Below are 21328 nucleotides of genomic sequence, written 5' to 3' on the forward strand. Positions count from 1 at the left end.
GTAATAACAGTATGGATAACAATGGACTCTAAACTTCCATAGCAATACACCTTGCACTTCAACTGACTGTAATTATCAATTACAGTCTCTTTAAAGGTTTGCTTCTAAGCAAACCTTTAAACTGAGGTGGAGGAAAACACAAAAACGGGGCAGGTCCGCCTTAGTCACCAGGAGGCTGTCCCCATAGAGAAAGGGGGCTGGTGGTCGCAGACCTGAGCAGCTTATGTCTTTCCTTGGGCGGTGTGTCACCATTCTGCAACTTTTTTATTCCTGCATGTAAAGCGGGAACAATCATATTGTTTATGTTTGGCTATTACTTGAATGATAAAGACAGATGAGATAAAATCATGAAAACTCTTGGGAAAGACAACTCTGCATTAATTAATTGAAGGTAGCATTATTAACATTTATTTAACAGGAGAGATTTGTCCCTTTCCAGGATATTTTCCTCGTCTTTGCTTCCAGCCTCTTGGGCTTGCGCCTCTTTTCCATCTGCTTTTATCTTCTTTGACACATCTGTGTCTTCCAGTGGAATTCCTTCAAGGTAGGGATGGTGTGGGGCTCGTGGCTGAACACTGCCTGTCTCGGTCTGCTGGGAAGACAGCGAGGGGACGAGGGGACGAGGGGACGCGCAGCCCGGGCAGGCGGGGCTGGGGCGGCTGTCCCGTGGCCCCCCCCTGCGTGCGCACGCCCACCCTGCAGCGAGCTCGCCCGCCTGCGGCTGCGGGGGCAGCAGTGGCCGTGCTCAGGACCAGGCCGGGCGGGGCAGCTCTGCGGGGCCGGACGCGCATCCCGGGGACCTGGGCTTTCCTGCCAGCCTCCAGCCCTTTTGAAACGTGTGGACCCTTTCCTTCCCTCCGGGAGAACTTCCAGAAGGATTTGCTATTTTAAAACATTTCATTTCATAGAACCATAAAAAAAAAAAAAAAAAAAAAAAGTGGTGGCGCTGAGCACAGTCCATTCAGAGGGGGGCAGCACTTTTAGTCTTGACCCCAACCTGGCAGCCTGGCTTCAGTCCTGCTCCAGCCCCGAAACCCAGCAGAGAGTTAGGACGCAGCGCGTGGGCAGTAGGCACGTTTCTTTCTTGCGAGGTTTGCTTTTTTGTTTTTTTTTTCTTTTCGGTTCTTTATCAAGTGAATGTGACTGCTTTGCTTTAACATGCACTTCTACATGGCTTTTACCATGTTTTTTTTTTAAAACCTGGATTGTGTTTTATTTTAAAGAAATATTTTGTAGTTTACCCATTAAAATAGGGAGAGGGAAAATACCATTCTGCGTTTTGGGGCAATACTTTGGATGGATTGTATTTTATATCCTAAATGATTTAAAACGTTACCGTTTTGTAATATCACCTACAGTTAAGACATGGAAATCCACCGGGGCTACCTCCTATTTATTTTATTTTATTTATTTTTATATTTTAGATTCCTTTCCATTTCAAGGAGAGAAGCCAAGGTATTTTTACCCAGAGGAGGAATGATGTAGTTGCACCCATAACCTTCTTTTCTGATACTTCCAGGTAAGTGAGCCTGTTCAGCATAAATTACTTATGAAACAAACCTTTGTTTGGTCACAATTGTATTTAGTATTCTGCCTGTGTCTGAAAAGTGTTACATTTCATTTTACTTTCAATAGTTTGATTAATAACAAATTATTTTTTTAAGATAGGAATATTTTTTCAAAGTAATACTATTCCTCGATCGCCTTGAATCCTTTTATTCACTTTGTAAAGCCTATAATCTACATTTAACTTTACCAACTTCTTCAGAATTTATCTCCTCTCAAAGTGGAAATGACTTAAACCAATAATGTCGTTAAAGAAATGACATGTTTCTTTTTGAAATCTGTTTACGTGAATTGGAGCATTTGTTCTCTTTTTGGAAGCTGTGACAGAATATTAAGTTTCTCAAATATTTGGCCCATAATCAGATGGGCACCATAATTTTGACCATTCTACAAAATAATTATTTTAATACAATAATTATTACTAAGAAATTGAAGAATGATCTTGCTTTCTAACTTATAACATCTTAGGGATACATTTTCTAGAATGCTTGGAGAATAGTACCCCAATGGATCATATGGTTAGTTTTATTCTGGGGACAAATGTAAATCTCTGGAACGTTGTTTTAGTTCTGCTCTTGTAACCAGTAATTTTTAGTTTCTCTGCAATAAGATATTTTATTACATCTGGTAAGACTAAACTTAAAGAGAAAACAAACCTTAGGGACATCATTAATGTTGAAATGCAACAGTATGAAATGGAAAGTTATATATATGATTTCTATCTTTAGCAGAGTAAATCTTTTTAGTTTTCTTTAAAAATTAGCCAATACACATAAAAATGAAAATAGGTAAGCTGTGCTCAGCATATACATACCTTCAAGAAACTCCCTTCACTCTTCCTCTTCATTTAACATATTTCTATAGAGATTTTGTTCATGATTTTGTATTTTTTTTGTTTGTTTTTCCTTTTGTTGTGCTGATTAAGATAAAAGAGTGGAAGTCCAAACATTTGATTTTGTATTAATGAACTATGGTGTACTACAACAGTAGAGTATGAGGAGTTTAAAAGGGATTGCATCTTAGTTACTAAGAATAGAAAAATAAAAACAATCTCGGCCAAAAGTTAATACAAACAAAAATAACCAAAGAATAATTCTTCACAAATTCTTTAGTGAGTAGAAAATCAAGTGGCTAAGAGGCCTGAGAGGTTCAGAGCCAACTTGGGGGCCATAGGGAATTGTTCTAATCTTGGGTCTTGTGATGTTTACTGTTTTTGTGAATGCTTTGGATGATGTAGAGGAGAACAGTGTCGTTAGAGCACCATGTAGACCATGATATTTAAACCCTTGAGATGACAGTAAGAAAGAGCCAAAGTAAACTTTACAAAGTAGAGAAGCAATCAAAAGCTGACTGAGGTCGTCTGGGGCAAATGCAAAGTTATAGGAAGCTATTAGAGGAGCAGGACGGGGGGAACGTTTGGGTGGCAGGAGGGCAGAGCTGTCCAGCCCAAGCTGGGTTTTAGTGGCTGTGGATCCTTGTGCAGAGACGCATGTCGCCAAGGAGCCGAGGCTCCACCTTGGCAGTGCTAGCTTGGGAAAGCCAGTTTCCCAAGAGTTGCCCCTTACTGCCGGAGTTCCCTACAGACTCAGAGCGTGGGCCATCAGCAGCGGATCTTCACCAGACCTGCAAGAAACAAATGTGTAAATTGGGACAAGAGAAACAGGGTTGTTTTGTCCTCTGATAGGCAGAAAATCCACACCAGTGCACGGTGGTCATGGAATCCAAACAAGGAGAGATTTGATTGTTTGATTCAAATAGTTGACAGCATTAGGCCAGAGAAGGTTTGCAATAGAGTGTCCTCCACACGTCCTTCATAGAGCCTGTTCCACCACGGTGCTTTCTCTGCGAATTGCTGCTCTCCATGTTTTGACCCTCACTCTGTGCCCTGGTGATGCATTGCCTGTCTCTCCTTACCCTGAAATGTATCCCCATTTCCTTACACCTTTAATTCCTTTCTTCCTATCAAGGAGAAACAGCTTCTGGTGCCTACGAAGCACTGAAGAAAGGAGTGAATGGGTGAGTGAGTGAATGGAAAAGTGAATAGAGGGATGCCCTCAACCTGAGAGTGCCTCCCCTTATTCTTCTGGCCCCTTCCACGTTCTTCTGTACTGGCACATGTCATTATCGTTACTGTTTGCATGATGGTCTCCTGGACTCTCCCTAAGCATGATGTGGATGTCTTTGTGCTCATTTTGGTGGTCTGATTAGTTCCTTGCGTAGTTTCTGGGGAATAGAAACTTTGCAGACAATAACCTTGTAGGTCTTTGCAGTTCTATGAGCCCATGAAGTACGACTACCAGATAACAAACAATGGTAGCTGATTCAGTCTTTTTGGGGAATAAAGGGGGTATTATAAGCAAATACTAACATAAAACTATAATGTGGTAACTTGGAAGTTGCTCATATTTGAAAAACCATAGAATTGAGTGGATCAGATTGTATTTTATAAACTGCCTTCTTTTGGACATGTTTTAGCTTTTTAAAAATATTTCCATGCGATGGAATGAGATGTGACATAAGGGACTGTAAGCTTTTAATGAGTGTCAGCTTTTGCTGCTTCAATTTTAATTTATACTCCTGAGCCACAATTTGTTTTCCGCAGATGAAAGTAGCACATCCAACAGCCTGGAGAGTACCACTGGCACCAGAATGGGTGTCCAGTGATGCGTACCTTCCAGTGGGTTTTCATTTCTTCCTATTAACTGACACTTCATTAAGCCTTGTTTTTTTGTCTCTTCTATTCTGTTTTGGTGCTCTGCTTATTGAAATTCCCTTTCCATCAAGTTAGTTTCTCACCTGCGAGCCCATGCTTCACTCTGTCACCTCCTCATCTTGTTCTGCTGACCTCTGTCTGCAGTACCTTTCTCCTCTGTGCCCTCCTGACTCTGTTCCTTCGCTAGGCCTCAGCTCTGGAAAGGCTTTCCAGAGCCCCAGCCTAGAGGCGGGGCTGGACCATTGTGCCCCCTTATTTTTCCCTATTATTTACAGTGTTTACCCGTTAGAAGTCTGTCCTTCAGTCATCATTGCCCTCAAAGGTGGCACTGTCTCTGCATTTTCAGCATCAGGCATGTTTGTTCATATTCATATAGACAAACAAATGTTTGAATAAATTTCTGGCATCTGAAAACTCTCATCAGAACCTAGCAATGTCAGTGTTTTAATTTGCTGAGCCTTTCGCCATGTACTTATCTTTCCTGTACCTTCTTTCTTTTTAACCTTTGTATTTTCTGTGTTACCATGGAGGTGAGGGAGTTGAACCCAGGTGGTCTGACTCCAGTACCAGTGCCTGCTTAGTTAAATAAGTTGTTTAAAAAGTAAGTCAAAGAAGGTTGGAAGCAACCCAAGTGTGCATTGATAGATGAATAGATAAACAAAATATGGAATATGCATACAGTAGAATAGTATTCAACCTTGAACAAGGAGAGAATCCTGGCACATGCTACAACATGGAGGAACCCTGCCCGGGGCTGAGAGGAGGGACGGATGGAGTGTTGTTTAATTGGTATAGAGTTCCAAATTTGCAAGATGAAAAATTTCTGGAGACTGGTTACAAAATAATGTGAATATATTTAACACCAATGAACTGTATACTTATAAATTGTTAAGATGGTAAATTTTTTGTGATGTGTATTTTACCATAATTACACATAACAAAGAGTAAGTCAAAGACCTTGCTTTAAAAAGGTAATTAATCCTTTTAAAACTAAAAAAGAAAAAATCAAAAGGAATTTCTTTGATTTTGGGATGTTTCTTTCCTTGAGCTTTTTCATTGGCTCAGATTTTTTAAATCACTTTTTATTTGAAAATGTATTATGTAATAAACACAAACTGTATTTACATTGGTAAGATCTTTGGAATTTAATTTTAGGCCTTGTTATTCCTTTTCTTATTGTTGCCTAAATTTGCTATTAAAATCTGATTCAAAATTACCCACTTCCTCACCTGTTTGTTGTCAACAAAGATAATAGGATCTTATTACTCATCCAGAAATACTTGTATGATACTTAAAAATTTATTTTTATGATTAAGAATAGAAATGTTTGCTCTGTCACAGGCAGAGGGCATGATAAACTCCAGGGTTTGGTTTGATTACTCATAAGGAGCAGCTATTCAGTCATTTCTTTTTTTTTTTTCATCACACTAATGGACCTTTCATGTGGAAAATCATGACTTAAAACTGTAAATTACACTCTGGTGCTTGAAAGAGCACAATTTCAAAATGTTCAGCTGACACTTAGGAAGCAGTTCTTTTTACTCAAAGTTCTGAACTACTACGTAATATCTTTCCTGAAGAATTTAAAGCAAAACTTGAATCCCATCAGCCTAGGGACATGTTTGCTGAGAAAGGAAGGCAAGGTCTGATGGAGCTGTGTGTAAGGGTTTGAGGGAAAAGTGAGCGTGAAAATTAGAGATGGAGGGTGGGTAAAAGAAAGAATGTTAACCTTCTGGAAACTTCCAGCTCAATTGTTACTCAGATTTTATAACATTACAAACATGATCATAAGGTCAAGGCCACCAGAAAAAAACAAAATTTATCTCTACTACTGGGAACTAATCCAAGTTGACACTTCAATTTTTTTCCTGAAGTTCTTTAGAAATACGTGGTAATTAGAAATATTGGTTAATGTTTACACTTAAGTATTTTGATAAAGAGTTGCATAGTTTCAACTCAATCAACATATATTGTGACTTACTATGTATTAAGCTTTAAATGCACTTTGTGGTTACCAAATATGCCAATTCTTAGGTTGGAATCAGTCTTGGGTGAAGGTGTCAGTCATCTGCAAGGAAATGAGAAAAATACGGTGATGTTTTCTAAGAGTTAATACTTACTTTAAAGGAATAACCTTTACTTTGAGGTTTTGGCCTTTTTTGTTATGTATTAAAATTTAAAATATAATATCTGTACTTTTAGAATATAATGATTGTTAATATTTAAAATTCTATTAGTTGGCAAATTAAAATGTTGAATATTATTTAATAGGATTCTTGGTTGCAAGGAACACAAATCAACTAGGCCAACTTAAACAGGAAAGGAATCTATTAGAAGAATTTCCCACAGAATTGATAGGAGAACCAAAATCTCATATACAGTATAATAAAAACTTGCAGCCAGGGTTACTTGTGTCATTAAATGTGTTTCCTAAGTTTACAAAATATTTGAATAGTCAATTTTGTTCCAAATCCGTGGGCTATATGCCAAGGAATAGAGGTCTTGATGGGTGAGGGTGGGGGTGGGAATGTGCAGGGAAGGATTAAAGTTGAGTACCATCATGTGCTTTCTAATATTTGACTTCTGTGATAATTTATTGCAACAAAGCGAAATAAAACGCTTATAGCCTTGGAAAATTGTCCTAATTTGAGTCATGACCTAAAGTTGGAATGAAGACTGTAGCTGTGAGCGGATTAGTTGATTATATGTGGGCTGGTTGTGTTGTTTTTACGTTATATGATCACCTAACTTTTCTTCCCCTGAAGTCCTTGTTGTGTGTTTCAGTTTCAGTGTTATTGTTCATCTCCCTGTAATTTGATCTAAGACATCTTCATTCTTATTTTTAATACGTAGAAAGCCAGATTATGAATATCAGGTGTGACTTGATTTCTTTCTAGTGTTTGACAATATGACCACTATTCTTGAAACTCTCACTTCCTTTGGCTTGTATAATGTGACAATAAGCTCTTCTAGTTTTTCTCCCCTACTTCTCTGGATGTTCCTGCATAATCCCCTTTCCTATCACTTACATATTGATATTCCCTTAGTATTCTATACTTTCTGTTCTTTCATTCTGTATCATCTGTGTAGTTTTTTCCAGTCTAAATTGCAAACTTTCATCCATACTGCTGACTTCCAAATTCGTTCCCCCAGCTCACATTACTGTCCTTGTTGCAAACTTCTGGCCATCTCTCCTCATATCCCACCAGCATCCTCCACTCATTGTGTTCCCAGCTAAGCTCTTACCTCAGTCACCAGCCCAATCTTCCTTCTTCTACCCGGTTACCTGAGCTAGAAATCCAGAAGGCACCCCTGACTTCCTTGCTTTCATTCCACATGCTTATGCGATCTGTCGCCAAGTGCCTTCATTCTGCTCACCCATTCTTCTCAAATTTGCCCACCTCCTTTCTTCTCCATCATCTGGGATTGGAGTTCGCTCAGGCCCTTATTGATTGCTGTTCACTTGGACTCCTGCTGTGTTCTCCTTAACTTGTTTCCCTGCCTTCACTGCCCTCCACCCTGCCATCCCAGGGGCCTTTCTAAGTGCATCTTTGCTCGGAATCCACGCATGGCATCTCCGCACCTCCAGGGTAATTCAGGCTCCAGTGTGCCAACTATGCCAAACCTTACGTGACTCCCTAGCATGAGTCACGTGAGTCTCTCTCTGGGTCCAGGGCCTTTGCTCTTTCCTCTCCCTGGGATGTCCTTCCAAGCTCATTGACTAGGCAGTTCCTACTCATTCTCTAAGAGTTGGCTTAGGTGGTGCTGCTTCCTGGTCCCCTTCCCCCTGGGCTGACTTTCTGGGTTAACTTCTCCATTTATGGCACTCACTAAATGGTGTTATTGCCATTTGACTTTCTTACCTTTCTTTCCTATTAACTAGCCTGTGATTTCTTGAGGGTCCTGGACCATACTGGGACTACTTTACATCCTCGGTGCCTAGCACAATGCCTGGCACGGAGTAGATGCTCAACAAATGTTTACTGAATAAAATATTAATGAATGAATATGATTGAGTAGTGAATGGAACCTCCTGCTGTTCTGGTAAGGAAGGTGGTAAAATGTATGGCGAAGTATCTGAGCCCTCAAAAAGTATCTTTCTACTTAGTTCTTTTGCTAGTCTACACCTTGCCCCTCAAGGAAGGTCTCTTAATTTATTCCTGAATAAAATCATGGGATAAAGTTGAGACCAAAAATTATATGAACGAAAGAAAATTATTCACTTTGAGGAAGAGTCAAAAGTGCATCAGAAAAATAACTTCTTGGTTATCCTATTTACCATACTTCTCATTTCCAGCTACCAATTGTCTCATTTTGGTTTGGTGAACAAAACCAAAAATACATGGCCACCAGTGTGGTAACTTGCAGTCTACACCTTGGTATCTTCCTAAGATTATTCAAGTAGTTTAATTCTCTTTAGAAGCAGACTAAACGTATTATCTAGGCATGCCCTCTCTGCTGAATTTCTTCTTTAATTTAGGGGCACACTTGGTTATGACCATGGCTCTTCTCCCTTCTTGTTATTGGGCAGTTTGGTGTCGGGGGTCATTGTTTGACTGTTTCTAGAGCAAAGGCACTTTAGCTTCACAGGGGCTCTAGAATCAGGATTGGACCCTCAGTGTCATTGGCAGTGTGAGTGGGTACAGGTTATGTAACCCCTCTGCCCTCCACTTTCTGCATCTGAAAGATGGAATGCATGGAATCTTTTAGAGTTGTTGTAAGGATTGAGATGAATATTTGTGAAGGACTTGGCCCATAGTAGGTATGCAATCAATACTGGTCTCAATATGAACTAACATGATATAAACTTTTACATTATTCTAAAATGGATAATAAAAATCTCTGATCACGGCCCTCTCCCTTTGCTTTTCCCAGCTTGCATAATTGAAAGAATTCAATTGTTCATTGGTTACTTAGTTAATTCAACAAATGTTGGCTGGGATAGTCACCATAAGCCAGCCATTGCAAGGTGCTGGAGATTCAAGGAGGAGTGTGGCCGTCCTTGTCTGTAAGGAGCCCATAGCGTGGTCCTTGAGCCACTGTAGCTGAGTCTTCTGGGACACTTGGGAACAATCCAGATCCTTCCCATATTTGAACCCTCCAGAAAGGTGGCAGTAGCCATACAACTTGGGGAGCTGAAGTTCTGGACCCTTTCCCAGGGGCCACTACAGCTGTTGCAGCCACGGTGACTGCTCAAGGAGGAGGCCCAGGAGCCAATCTCTTTTTCCAAATATCTGCTCTTTGAAAAAGAAACTTTCCTATTCCCACCCTGTTTTGGAACGTGACCAAGATGTTTAGGTCAAAGGTTTAATTTTTTCAGTTCATGATGTCATTAGTGCCTCATTCATTTTTCCAACACCCCTTGACTAAAAGAAATGGCCAACAGTTTTTTTTTCATTCGGTAGTTAGGTCCACTAGCATATGTCCTAAAAACTGAGCAGCTGTTTGAAAAAAAAAAATCAGTAAATTGAAAGAAAAATAGTTTTATCTCATTCTTAACCACAATTACTCAATAATGGGGTGTGTTCTAGGGCATTGCACAGCTCCTAAACCTTAAGAACCGGATTAGACACCACTGCTTCATTTTCTGTAGCAGTTGCTTTTTATCACAGTAACGGTTGCAAATGTAGTTTCGCAAAGATGTGATATCATCAAAAGAAATGTAGCTGGAGCTAATGTTGAAATGTGACTACCTTGAGCTAGCAGTTTGCATGATACCCAACAGATGTCTAATAGCACAGTGCTTTGCTTGAAAATTTAAAATATTCTGAAGCACAACAATGAACTCCCTTTGGTGCACTGCCTTGGTGCACAGTTTGGGAACCATCGATTTAGGGATAAGAATCTTTGTGAAGATGTGTATAATCCTTCTGTAGCCTTCAGCCACCCAAATATATGCCCTAAGGGCAAGGTCGTGGTTAAAGAACTGTAAGGAACCAGATTATAATTTCAGCACACATGGACAGGAGGCAGAGATATCTCAGCCTAACTGACAAAAGATGAAAATTCCATCTTTCATTTCTGATACATCTCAGGTAGAGAGCCCTGATTTTTACCTCTTGGAAAGCATTGCATCATACCCTGCTCACCAGTGAATAGAAGAATAGCTGTCTAACTACGTTGTTTATTTGATAAGATTTTTTAATTTAAGTTTTTTTGGTTTGGTTTACTTATTAATCTCTCCACAATCTACTTATTTTCTATGGATTAATGATTTGCTTGTAAAATATTTTAGCATTATCCCCTTCCGGCTTTGGAGAATGCTTTAAAGCTTCTAAAAACCAGGGTTGTAATGAGATTTACATCCTTGTGTAACAAGATACAGTAGCTGTGCAAATTAGCTAGATCCTCGTAGAAATTAGATCTAGGTGACATAATAATTTTATGTATTTGAGTTTCGGCTATGAAAAGACTTTCCTGATAGGAATCAGGGGATGTTTTGAAAATCTAGGCAGGTTTAGAACAATAACTAGAGGTGACCTGCTCTAGCCAGTCTGAGGATTTGAGTCGAGGATCTTGGCAGACGGCTGTCCCACTCAAGCCATCTCCAACTGCCTTACCCGGCCTATTTCAAAGTACCGGAAATCAGGGAGCATGTCACCCTAGACAATCCTTAAAAGAATGGAATGACATGATGTCCTGAAAAGGGCTCCAAACTGAGTGTAGCAGATCTTGGTCCTGCCCCAGCTCGGTCTCACCAGCTCTGTGACCTGGGCTGGGCTTGTCCTGTGACATGCAGGATCTTCAGCATTCCTGAGCCCACTCAGCCATTGTGTCAACCAGAATGTCGTCCATCCCCCAACTACGTTTCCATACACCTCCAGACTACGGTGCTTGAGTCACACTCGAATCCAGTCCTCATTTAACATCTGAAGAGACCGAGGCTCAGAGAAGGAAAGGGACCCTCCAAGGTCATACCTACAAACACAGCAACTACCATCTAGGTCTCCTGCCCACCTGCCTGGAATTCAGGCCATGCACAGAGCTGCTGAAGACATTTCTTTCAGCTCCAACAATTCAAGATTTGGGGGATCAAAGGGAGATAGGAGTTCTAATCATGAATAAACCCTGAAAGAAAATGGAAATGACAGAAACCCCCAAATCTTGCTAAAAATGTGTGTTCCTAGATCTAGAATAAAAGCTTCAGGAGGGCAGGGTTTTTCATTTCTTGTTCACTGCTGTTTTTCCAACTCCTAGAAAACTGTAGGTGATAGGAGACACTCAGCAAGTTTGTTGGTTGAATGCCTGGGCACACTATAATTTATGTGTAATACTTATACTTAGATGATCAGTATTCTGGTAAGATGTGAGTTACTGGATTCTTTTTAAGTTCGCTTAGATAAACTCAATTTCATGTTACTCAGAATCAAATAACGATTTACAGAAGTAATGTCTGCAACAAATTCTCACTGGCTAGAATATATTAAGGGCAGTAGTATTATGATATTAATATCTTTGTCATCCCTGACTGAGTACCCTGTCTGTGGCTGTTTTTTGGTTGTTGTGCTTTTGAAATGCTGGTCACCAAGCGAGTACAAATATGAATCCGATCATAGCTCAATGTCTGTTGCTGGTGTCGAGAGTTTCAATTTCTGACTCCTGTGGTGGGGAACACAGAGAAAAAAGCTATGCCCCTTGGTAACTGTGGCATTATCTGACCCGGACTTGGAAGGGACCTCCCTTTTAAGGATGTCTCCTGTAACACACAGGTACTTATGCCCTTACCGCCAGCTCCTAGAATAACAGCATGCGGGGCTTCTGTCGCATCATCTTTATAGAAGGAGGTTTGCAGTATTGTTGACAAGGTGGACACACTTGGCAACTGTATCCCAAAAAGTTCGGTGATGTGTGCACACTCTCATTTTCATTCACAGCTTGGTAGTTACCATTTTTCCTTATGTTTGTTTATATTCAGACCAAGTTAGAGAAGTGTTGAGTTGCCTCTGAGGTGGGGGGAAGTGGGAACTAGGATCCCCATCACCTGATTCTAAACTCATCTCCAAGTGGAGTCGGTTTTCAAAGATTGCCCCTCCCTTGCACTCCGGCCCTGAAGGCCCGAACGCACACGTGTTTTGAAATGAATGTTTTCACCACACTGTTCTTTCAGGAAACCTCTAGAGACAATGAATGGAGGACCATTACATCAGACTAGTACTTCCCAAAGTGTTTTCCAGAGATGACTAGTGCCACAGGATGCTTTTCAAAAGGAGATTTTTGTGATCAGATAAGTTTGGAAAACACCATATAATGTACTCGTCTCTTGTAGGATACAAGGCACCTTGACCTATGAGAGGTTCTGAGAGTTGTAAAGGCAAATATTTGGTTTAACCTCATGGTTCCTGGCTTTCTTGACCACAGAACTCTTTTCCAGCATGACATTTCTTAACCTTTGTAAGAACAGCGTACAGCCAACCAGCCTTTGAGAAACGCCGTCCATGATGGAAAACCTGATTCCTAGTTTGATTTGTACCAACTAGTAGTCATAGACTAAGCCAGTGTTTCTCAACTGTTGATTTGGAGCTCTAAAAAAATACAGATGCCCAAGCTGATTCTGTGTGTCTGAGGTGGTGTCTGTTATCTACCTTTTTGAGAAGCTCTGTAAGTAGTCTTACATGTTCTAGAGGTTGGGAATCAGTCTACTTAGAAGAGGTTTCTAAGTTCGATTTCTTTTCTCTAAGGCTGTAGTAGATGGTGTCTCCACTTCACAATTCTAAAGGGAATTGGTTTCATGTTGGAAGTAATCTGATGTATGGTGTGGCTCAGATGTTCCTGAGGTGTGGCTCCCGAGGGTTGCATGCCTGGGCACCTGCACCTTCCTTTGCAGGTGTGGTCCTGGAGGTTGCTGGGAGGGCATAAGGACGTGGTAAAGAGGAAGAGCATGTCAAAGGTCCTGGTCCTGAGCTCCACAAGGTGGGTGCTGCTCAGACCCAGTCTTGTGCTTTGTCAGTAGGCTAGTGATTGGGTAATGTGGAGCTTGGGCTGATGTCCTCTTGCAGAAATATTCTTTATTATGGTTCTTCTCATCTTATACCTCATGGCTTAACACCCTCTAGAATCTCGTTTTTTTCCCATCATGCCATGAGAAGCCAGGCAGGAAATAGCTCAGTAAGATTAGTGGGTTTATAGTAACCACTCAGGAAATTAATACAGAGATAGAGAAGTCGTGGGATGCAGCTCCAGGCTGCTCTAGTGGATTTTTCTAAGAAAGGACCTAGGTGAGAACGTAGGACACTGAAATTAAGTCAGAATCTACTAAATCTACCTATGCTGCAAAAGTTGTGTCATAGCTTGTGGAAAAGGCCCCAGTGGCTAAATGTTTAATCAGAAGCAAGGGCATCAAGCTTGTCTTCATGTGGTCAATGAGGTTCTTTGCTGGGGACCGTTTGCGCCTTTCCTTCTTCATTTGCACGTGGTCACAGAAATTGCGCCAGTAGTTACTAGAGGCTGTAAAATCAAATGGAAAGCAGCCCCCTTCCTGTTAATTTATAGTTGGAGGGAAGAGCGTTTACTGGTCTGAATTTTCTCTGGGGTGCTCTGAAGTGATTCACCTACGGGTGAGCCACAAGAAAAGAAAAGGGAATCAATTTCTGTATAGTGTTCCAAGCACTACATAATCTATTTTATGTATATGTAGTTTCCTCATTTATTCCCTGTAACAGCCCTAGGAAGTATTCCTTATCAGTTCTTTAAAGATGAGATATGGAGTCTCAGAAAGATACAGTGCTACTGTCATGGAACTGAAAATGCTTTCTGTTACCAGTCATTCTGGGATAGACTCTGGAAAAGCATATGGTGGCAGAGGATCCATTTACTTTTTTCTGATGAGTAGATGTAGATTATACTTCTTTTGATGTTATAAATAGGCAATTGGTTTTTGAATAAGCAATTACTATTCACTAGCAGTGTGTCTCAGGTCTTGAATTTAATGTCATTAGGTAGAACTTTGTAATGGCATAAACATTTTCGTGGAGGAAATAGAATATCACTGTGTGATATAAAGCTAACATTACTAAAACAAATATTAATTCAAGGTTAACCGTTAGCCTAAGCTTTCTCTTAATTCAAAATCCAAACTAAGCCTTACTCTGTCAAAAAATACTTTATTACAGCTCAGTTTGAAATTCTAATGTGAAAATCACCATAGACTTGCAAAAATGCAGTATGAGTAATATTGTCTCCATAACTTAATTATAGACTATTAAATACCATTGGCTCGGAGGCACATGACTAAGCTTCCAGGTTTAGGGATCACAGGTTTCTCAAATATTACCTCTGGCTGGTGATCATTTCGTTTGACTCTTATGTTCTACAGAGAAAAAAGCATAGAGGTGAGTGATCTTTCAACAGCCCCAAGGCTGGTGGGTGGCCGGCACAGCTTCTTATTTTGTCACCGTAGATAGTGTTGCCTTTAGTTGCAGTATTTTTAAGAAACATTTTAGCCAAACCTCTTAGTGTAGCAGGCTCTTACGCTTGGCCCAGTTGGTGCTTCTTATGTGTCATTTAATCATAACCAAGCAACATAAACACATCCCAAAAGCTGCAGGCTGCAGAGAGTGACAGTTGTCGGTGTTCAGCCTCATTGGTTTGTGTTCTCTCAAACCCAAAGTAAGAGCAGGTGGCCAACAGAATTTGGAAGCCTTTGAAATTTTGTTCCTGTTGCTCAGTTACCACAGAGCAATCATTGGTTCTTTGTGGGCAGTTTCAACCCAAATGTGGAAGCTATGTGGCTTGTCTAGTGCAAGGGAGCAGGAAGGTGACTGGAGAATTAAATAAGCTGACACTGAATGTCTGTAAGTGAGCATAGTCCCAAGCAAGGCCTATATAATCAAAGTAATTGGATTTATAGTGATTGTTAATTTTAGTGAAAATTGAATGCAGTTCTCTGTTGTTCTGAATTATATTTGCTTATTATTTTCAGTAAGAGCTGAGACATTTTGGTAGCATAGTAAGTTTTGGGAAAAGGTCACTTAGCATGGAATCAAATAACCTTCCTTTTATTTTAATGTTAAAGGCTAGTCTGATACCATATATACTCCATAGTTTTGCATTGGGTTCGGTGCAGCTGAATTTATTTTTTTTTCTCCAAAGTATATGTGTTTTTGTCAGTGTCTGCTCTCTGTGGTCTAATTTGGCTATTGGTCCACTCCAGTCACCAAGTCTCCCAGTTGAGAAATCTTTTGAGGCATTTTACAACGGAACCTGTTAAAATGGTTGCCTTTCTTCAGAGTGAGCATATTAGTTGAGACTCTTTCTACTACGAGAGATAGAAAACCCAGCTCATACTGGCTCAAGTGAAAAAGGGAATGGTTTATGTAAATACACAGGGACAATTGGCTTCTGGGATTCCTTGATTCAGGGACTCAGATCTCAGGGCTCTTCTTTTTATGTAGGCTTCATTTTTAAGTAGTAGAAAAAGGTTATAGCATCTCTAGATCTAAGTCTAGCTGAAGGGTTAGCACGCTTCTCTCCCAGCCTTTCCAGCACATCCCAAGAATGATTCTCATTGGCTTTGGCCAGCCATCTCTAAACCAGTGACTCTGGCTGGGGGATTGAATTGCTCAGTTGACCAGATCTCTGTTAGGTGTATACTCCTGAAGCTGGGTGATTTTCTTCACCCATGATTTTCTAGCATGAGCTAAAGAAAATGTTGGTTTTTAGTAGATGCTCTCAGGCTCTTTAAAGAAACATGTCAAGATTTTGAGGGAAAATGAGTAACAGGGATTCTTTTCCTCAACCTGCACACTATAGTGTTGCTGATGTACATTATAGATTTTGAATGGTCTAAGTGTCATACTCTTCTATTATGCTCTCATTTATCAGAACAATGTCTAAAAATCCCAGTAAATGGGGACATCTAGTCAGCCGTGGTGCCTAGTAACAGTAATGACCTTCTTGAGGAAGGGCTAAGTGACAGGACACTTGTGTTTTCAAGCCTTGTTTTTCTGGCCCAGCATTTTCAGGACTCATTTGGGCAAGACAGATAGATAGCTCCAACAGAGCCTGGGCTCGTAGATTATTATCATAAAATTATCTTTAAGCTTTTGCATCTGATTTCTTTTCCTGTTAACTAAGATGAATAATTTCCTAAGTTGTTGGGGAAACCAGAATAAATTTCTGAATCTTTTGAAATTATGATGAGCTCACCACTCTTAAATATCTATAAGAACACCTCTCTGTCTCCATGTTAAGAGATCTATCTCACCAGACCAGAATAATAATTCATTTTTATTTTCTACTTTATGGGCCTTGGTTTTCTGGAAAGTGAAATTATGAGAATATATTAGTATACTGTTGATACTCAGTAGCTGATGTGTTTTTATATTCATTTTAGGACTTAGAGAAGCATCAGACTTCAATATAAGTCTTGTTTTTATAGAGTAAATGACAGGTTTTTAAATTAAAAAAGAAAGAAAGAAAAGAAATTATATGCCACATTTGATATCTTACAGAATTCAGCCCCAAATTAATAAAAAAAATTTAACTTTGAGACTTTAAAAGGACATTATTATCTAACCTTTTATCCTTAGTTTCACTTAATAGCTAAGTGGGTGAGAGAGGCTATCAAAATTGAGCTTGAAACTATGAGTCAGGCCTAATTATGCTATTTATATGTGCCATTACTACCTCCCCCCACTCACCCCTGGTTCTGGGTGCTTCTAACACCTTTTCTTTATATCTGGTTTTCAGCAGTTTGTCTGTGATGGGCTTTAGGTGTGGTTTCTTTATATTCCCCTAATTGTGGTTCATGGAGCTTCTTGGATCTGTGGCTCAATGTCTTTAATCAGTTTCGGAAAACTCTAGTTGACTATTTCTGTAGCCATTGGTTCTGTCTCTTCTTTTCTCCTTTTGGGATTCTAGTTACAGGTATGTTCGTTCTTTTATTCTTGTCTCATAGGCCACTTAAGCTCTTTTCTATATTTTCAATACTTTTTCTTCTCTCTGTGCTTCTGTTTGGATATTTTCTACTGACAACCTCTTTCATTTGAAAAACCCCTTTTGCGCTATGTCTAACCTGCTGTTAAACTCATCTGTTGATTTTTCATTTCAATTATTATATTTCCATTTGATTCTTTTACACAGATTCCAAGTGTCTGATGAAATTTTCCATCTTTATTTTCTTGAACATACCGTGTTTCCCTGAAAATAAGACCTAACCAGACCATCAGCTCTCATGTGTCTTTTGGAGCAGAAATGAATATAAGACCCAGTCTATTTTAATACTATATATAATATAGTATAATACTGGGTATAATATAATACCGGGTCTTATATTAATTTTTGCTCCAAAAGACGCATTAGAGCTGATGATCTGGCTAGGTCTTATCTTCAGGGAAACACAGTAGTAATTATAGTTATATTAAAATTTCTTTTTGATTTCTGGAGTCTATATGTTATCCATATTTTATCTTAGTTTTTGTTCATTGTTTTGGTTTCTTGTCATGCTTTGTGATTTTTTATTCAGTGCCTGACATTATGTATGAAAATTTTCAGGATCTCTGTCTGGATGCTGTTATCTTCCTCTACAGAATATTTCGTGTGTGTGTGTGTGTGTGTGTGTGTGTGTGTGTGTATTATTTTGGTGGGCAGTAAAATAAAGATGTTTATCTAGATACAGTAAACAATTATAATGATTGGGGTGCAGTTTTAGGCTGGTCTATTTCTGTTTACCTGACTTCTAAAGCATTGGACAATCAGGTCTTTGGAAAGGAAATTAGGGGTGACCTCAGGAAGGACAGTTTGAGTGCAGTGGTGGAAGTGCAAGTCAGACTGAGGAATTGAGAGATGAGAAAATGGAGACAGCCAGGACTGTTTTGAGAACTTGGCTATGCAGGGCTAGATAGGGATGTATAACACAGTTTTAAGTCAGTCTCTCTCTCTCTCTCTCTCTCTCTCTCTCTCTCTGTCTCTCTCTCTCTCTCTCTTTCTCTCTCTCTCTCTCTCTCACACACACACACACACTCACACACTATAAATTTGTAAGTCATACAGAAAGACATGGTCTGCAGTCCTGTAGAACAGAATCTCTTCATTTTGCTTGTGTATTAGAGTACAGGCTAAGCTACCCACACCCTTCAATACAATGACTTAAATAAAAATTAATTTTTTTCACTTAAAGTCCAGAGGTAATGTTTCACCACAAATGCAAGAGAGGCTGGGACAATAAATGTCTTCTTTCTTGGGTCAGCAGGCTCATAAGCAGGTGATTCCTAAGGATAAGAAAGGTGCCCACAAAGTCGCAGAGCATGGCAAATGCCCATTGCAGTGGGTTATCCTAGAGTCCTTTCAGCTAACTGTGTGCTGGCCTAGCTCACATAACAGGGCTGGGCTTTTGAGAGAGGTAACATTAGAAATTATGATAAATGAATGCCAGTGGCAGAGTGACTAGGGGAATAGAACTTGGGAAGGCATCTGCGTCCTGCCTGCTGCCTTATGCCTCCGAGATGGCCTGTGCATACCACCTGCGCCTGAACCAGGGAGGCTGTGGCTGACCTGGACCTGCGCCAGCCTGTAGGCCAAGTGAAATCAGGCGGTGGGCGTGGCATAATTGTTTCCACCACTCCATTCAGCACAACCACACCCACAGGATCCACTTATCTTACATGGCAACTGGCTCTTTCTTTTCCTTTCAAATTAACTGTGGCAGAGGGCTGGACTCATATGTTGCCAGCAGTTTCATCCAGTCATTGGTTGACAGTGTTCCTGGATCTGGGAGTCATCCCAGCCACCTCTCTCATTTTCCGGTTACAGACACAAAGTCGTAACTCCAAAATCAGCTCTAGTTTCTTACTCAAGTCAGACAACTGGGAAGTGGCAGCTCCTGTATCCACATTCATTTCTTGTGATTTTAAAGCCAGTGAGAGTGTGTGTTATTTGCCTTCATATTTTCATTGCCTGGCTTAGTAACCTGATACGTGATAGATGCAGCAGGGCAGTGGGAGGTGCTCACTGAGATATATTTTATACCGCCTCCCCCAGCCCCAACAGTGGAGCTAGTGTCCTGTTGAGAGCAAAATTATAAGTTCTCTAAAGTCCAATACAACCCTCAGTTGATCTCCAAGTTTAAGAAGGGGCACTAGTTTGTCAAACTTTTACCAGTGACCAGCTGAGCTGTAGGATAGAGAAGGAGGGATGTTTCTGAGTACAACCTTTCTGAAGAATGATTACTCCTCTCTTGTTCCCAAAGGACGGCAGGGAGGCCAAGGGGGCTTGGAAGTTCCCATGTTTCCACACTGAGGTTGAGGAGGAGGGCAAGAAGATTCCTCATAAAATTCTGGGGGTCTCCAAGAAGTGGAAGACTACTTGTGCTCTCTCTTATTGGGTGTTTACTGAGCTATAGGACTTGCTGACCTATTCCAGTGCTAATGGAGTGTGGAACAGAGCATTGTTGAGAGAAGCTAGGGTGGTATAACCAGTTACAGAGGAAATAGGACAGCTTCCTCAAATTCATGGTCTCTGAGAGATACGCAAGTAGGATTTCACTCCTGAGCTTGCCAAAGTATTGGCCTTGGCCTACATAAAGACTAAGTTGGGCAGTCACTGGGTGAGGTGAAAAGGCTCTCATATTAACACAAGGTGGCGTGATGCTGTCAACTGAGGGTCAACTGGAAGATGCAATCAGTTCTAACAAGAGACATCAATGCCCAGAGTTGCTACTCAGGATGGAGAACCCTGCTAACAAGGCTTGCTGGGGCCTCCATATGTCTATCTCTATCAGCTGCAATGGGTATTAGTCATGTAAATAGTAGGGTACCAACGAAGAAAATGACAACGAATTACTGATGGAAAAGTCTCCTGCTATCCTTTCTGGGCTCTGTTGTCAGAGGAACAAGCACAGGGAAGAGAGGGGGTGTGGAGAGCAGACAGCACCTCTTCATTTGCTTGTACCCATCCTTCTGAGCCATGAGAATCACTAGTTGGCCTGCTCTGCAGAGGAGGGGATCTTAGAATTGAACATGAGATTGAAATGTATGGATTTAAAAAAAAATGTTTATTATGAAAATCTTAAAATATACACAAAAGTAGAATATAGTGAACTCCCATGAACCCATCACCTAACCTCAACAGTTATCAATATTTTGCCAGTCTTGTTTCATCTAATTCCTTCTCCAACTTTTATTAAAATGTTCTTGTGAGGATATCTTGAAGCAAATCCTAGCCATTATGTCATTTCACATATAAATACTTCTGTGTATATTTCTAACAGATAAGGGCTTTTTTTGAAAAACCAGTATGCCATTATTGTTTCTGACAAAATTAATATTAATTCCTTAATATCATATAATACCCAGTCCACATTTAAATTTCCCCAAGTGTTTCAAAAGTATCTTTTCACCATTGCTTTTCAAATTTGTTGGTAATCAAGGCCCATATTTTACATTTGGATACTATGTTTTGTAAGTCTCTTTTATTATGCAATTTTCCCGTACTTCACTCTCTTAAAACATTCATTTTTCCTAAAAAAGTTTCACCCTCTTGACTGATTGTTTCCTAGTGGTGACATTTAACTTTTTTCTCTGTCCCTGATATTACCCGTAAGCTGGTAAGTAGATTTAGAAACTCAATTCGATTCAGGTTTAATTATTTTTAGATAAGAATACTTCATGGTGGTGCTGCATATACTAGACTGTTTGAATAGCCTGAAATGACTAACACATTTTGGGATGAACTGAGAATAAAAACTGCTCCCTTTCCAGGGGGATACACAGTGTACAGCTAGTGGTAGCAGTTATTGGAGAAAACAAAACCACTGGTTTTATTACTCAATAAGTTGAGCCTCTTCGGCCACTCTGGTTATAAAGGAGAGGTGTAATGGAATTTTAAAATTATATTTTCCACTAAGGATCCAAATTTAATAGACGTGTGAGTTGGCAGACAAGACCGTTTTGAAAACTAGCCCCATAGCTCTAAACCAGTCAGACTGTGCAGAGGAGAGAGGATTTTAGGTACAGCCGGCCCTCTTACCCCAAACGCATGGGATGGGGGTGAGCTCCTTGGAGCAAAATTTCTATGGCTGGATGGCTGGAGGGTACCGTGCCATCAGGCTCCTGA

General features: G+C 40.2%; 1 protein-coding gene across 6 annotated transcripts in view; it reads left to right on the forward strand.

The window, feature by feature from the left end:
* The window catches only part of CSGALNACT1 (chondroitin sulfate N-acetylgalactosaminyltransferase 1), a 299253-nt gene that overhangs the window by 141972 nt on the left and 135953 nt on the right, over positions 1 to 21328 (forward strand). For 2 of the 6 annotated variants that reach the window (XM_081045537.1, XM_081045536.1), the window contains exons 1-2: positions 496 to 544; positions 1425 to 1519. The gene's annotated coding sequence lies outside the window, so the exon portion shown is untranslated. Of the gene's footprint in view, positions 1 to 495; positions 545 to 725; positions 1092 to 1424; positions 1520 to 21328 lie in introns of those variants that run through there. The other 4 variants (XM_081045540.1, XM_081045535.1, XM_081045538.1 and 1 more) reach the window with 2 other exon arrangements.

The sequence above is a fragment of the Rhinolophus hipposideros genome, assembly GCF_964194185.1.
Source record: "Rhinolophus hipposideros genome assembly, chromosome: 4".
Classification (NCBI taxonomy): Eukaryota; Metazoa; Chordata; class Mammalia; order Chiroptera; family Rhinolophidae; genus Rhinolophus; species Rhinolophus hipposideros.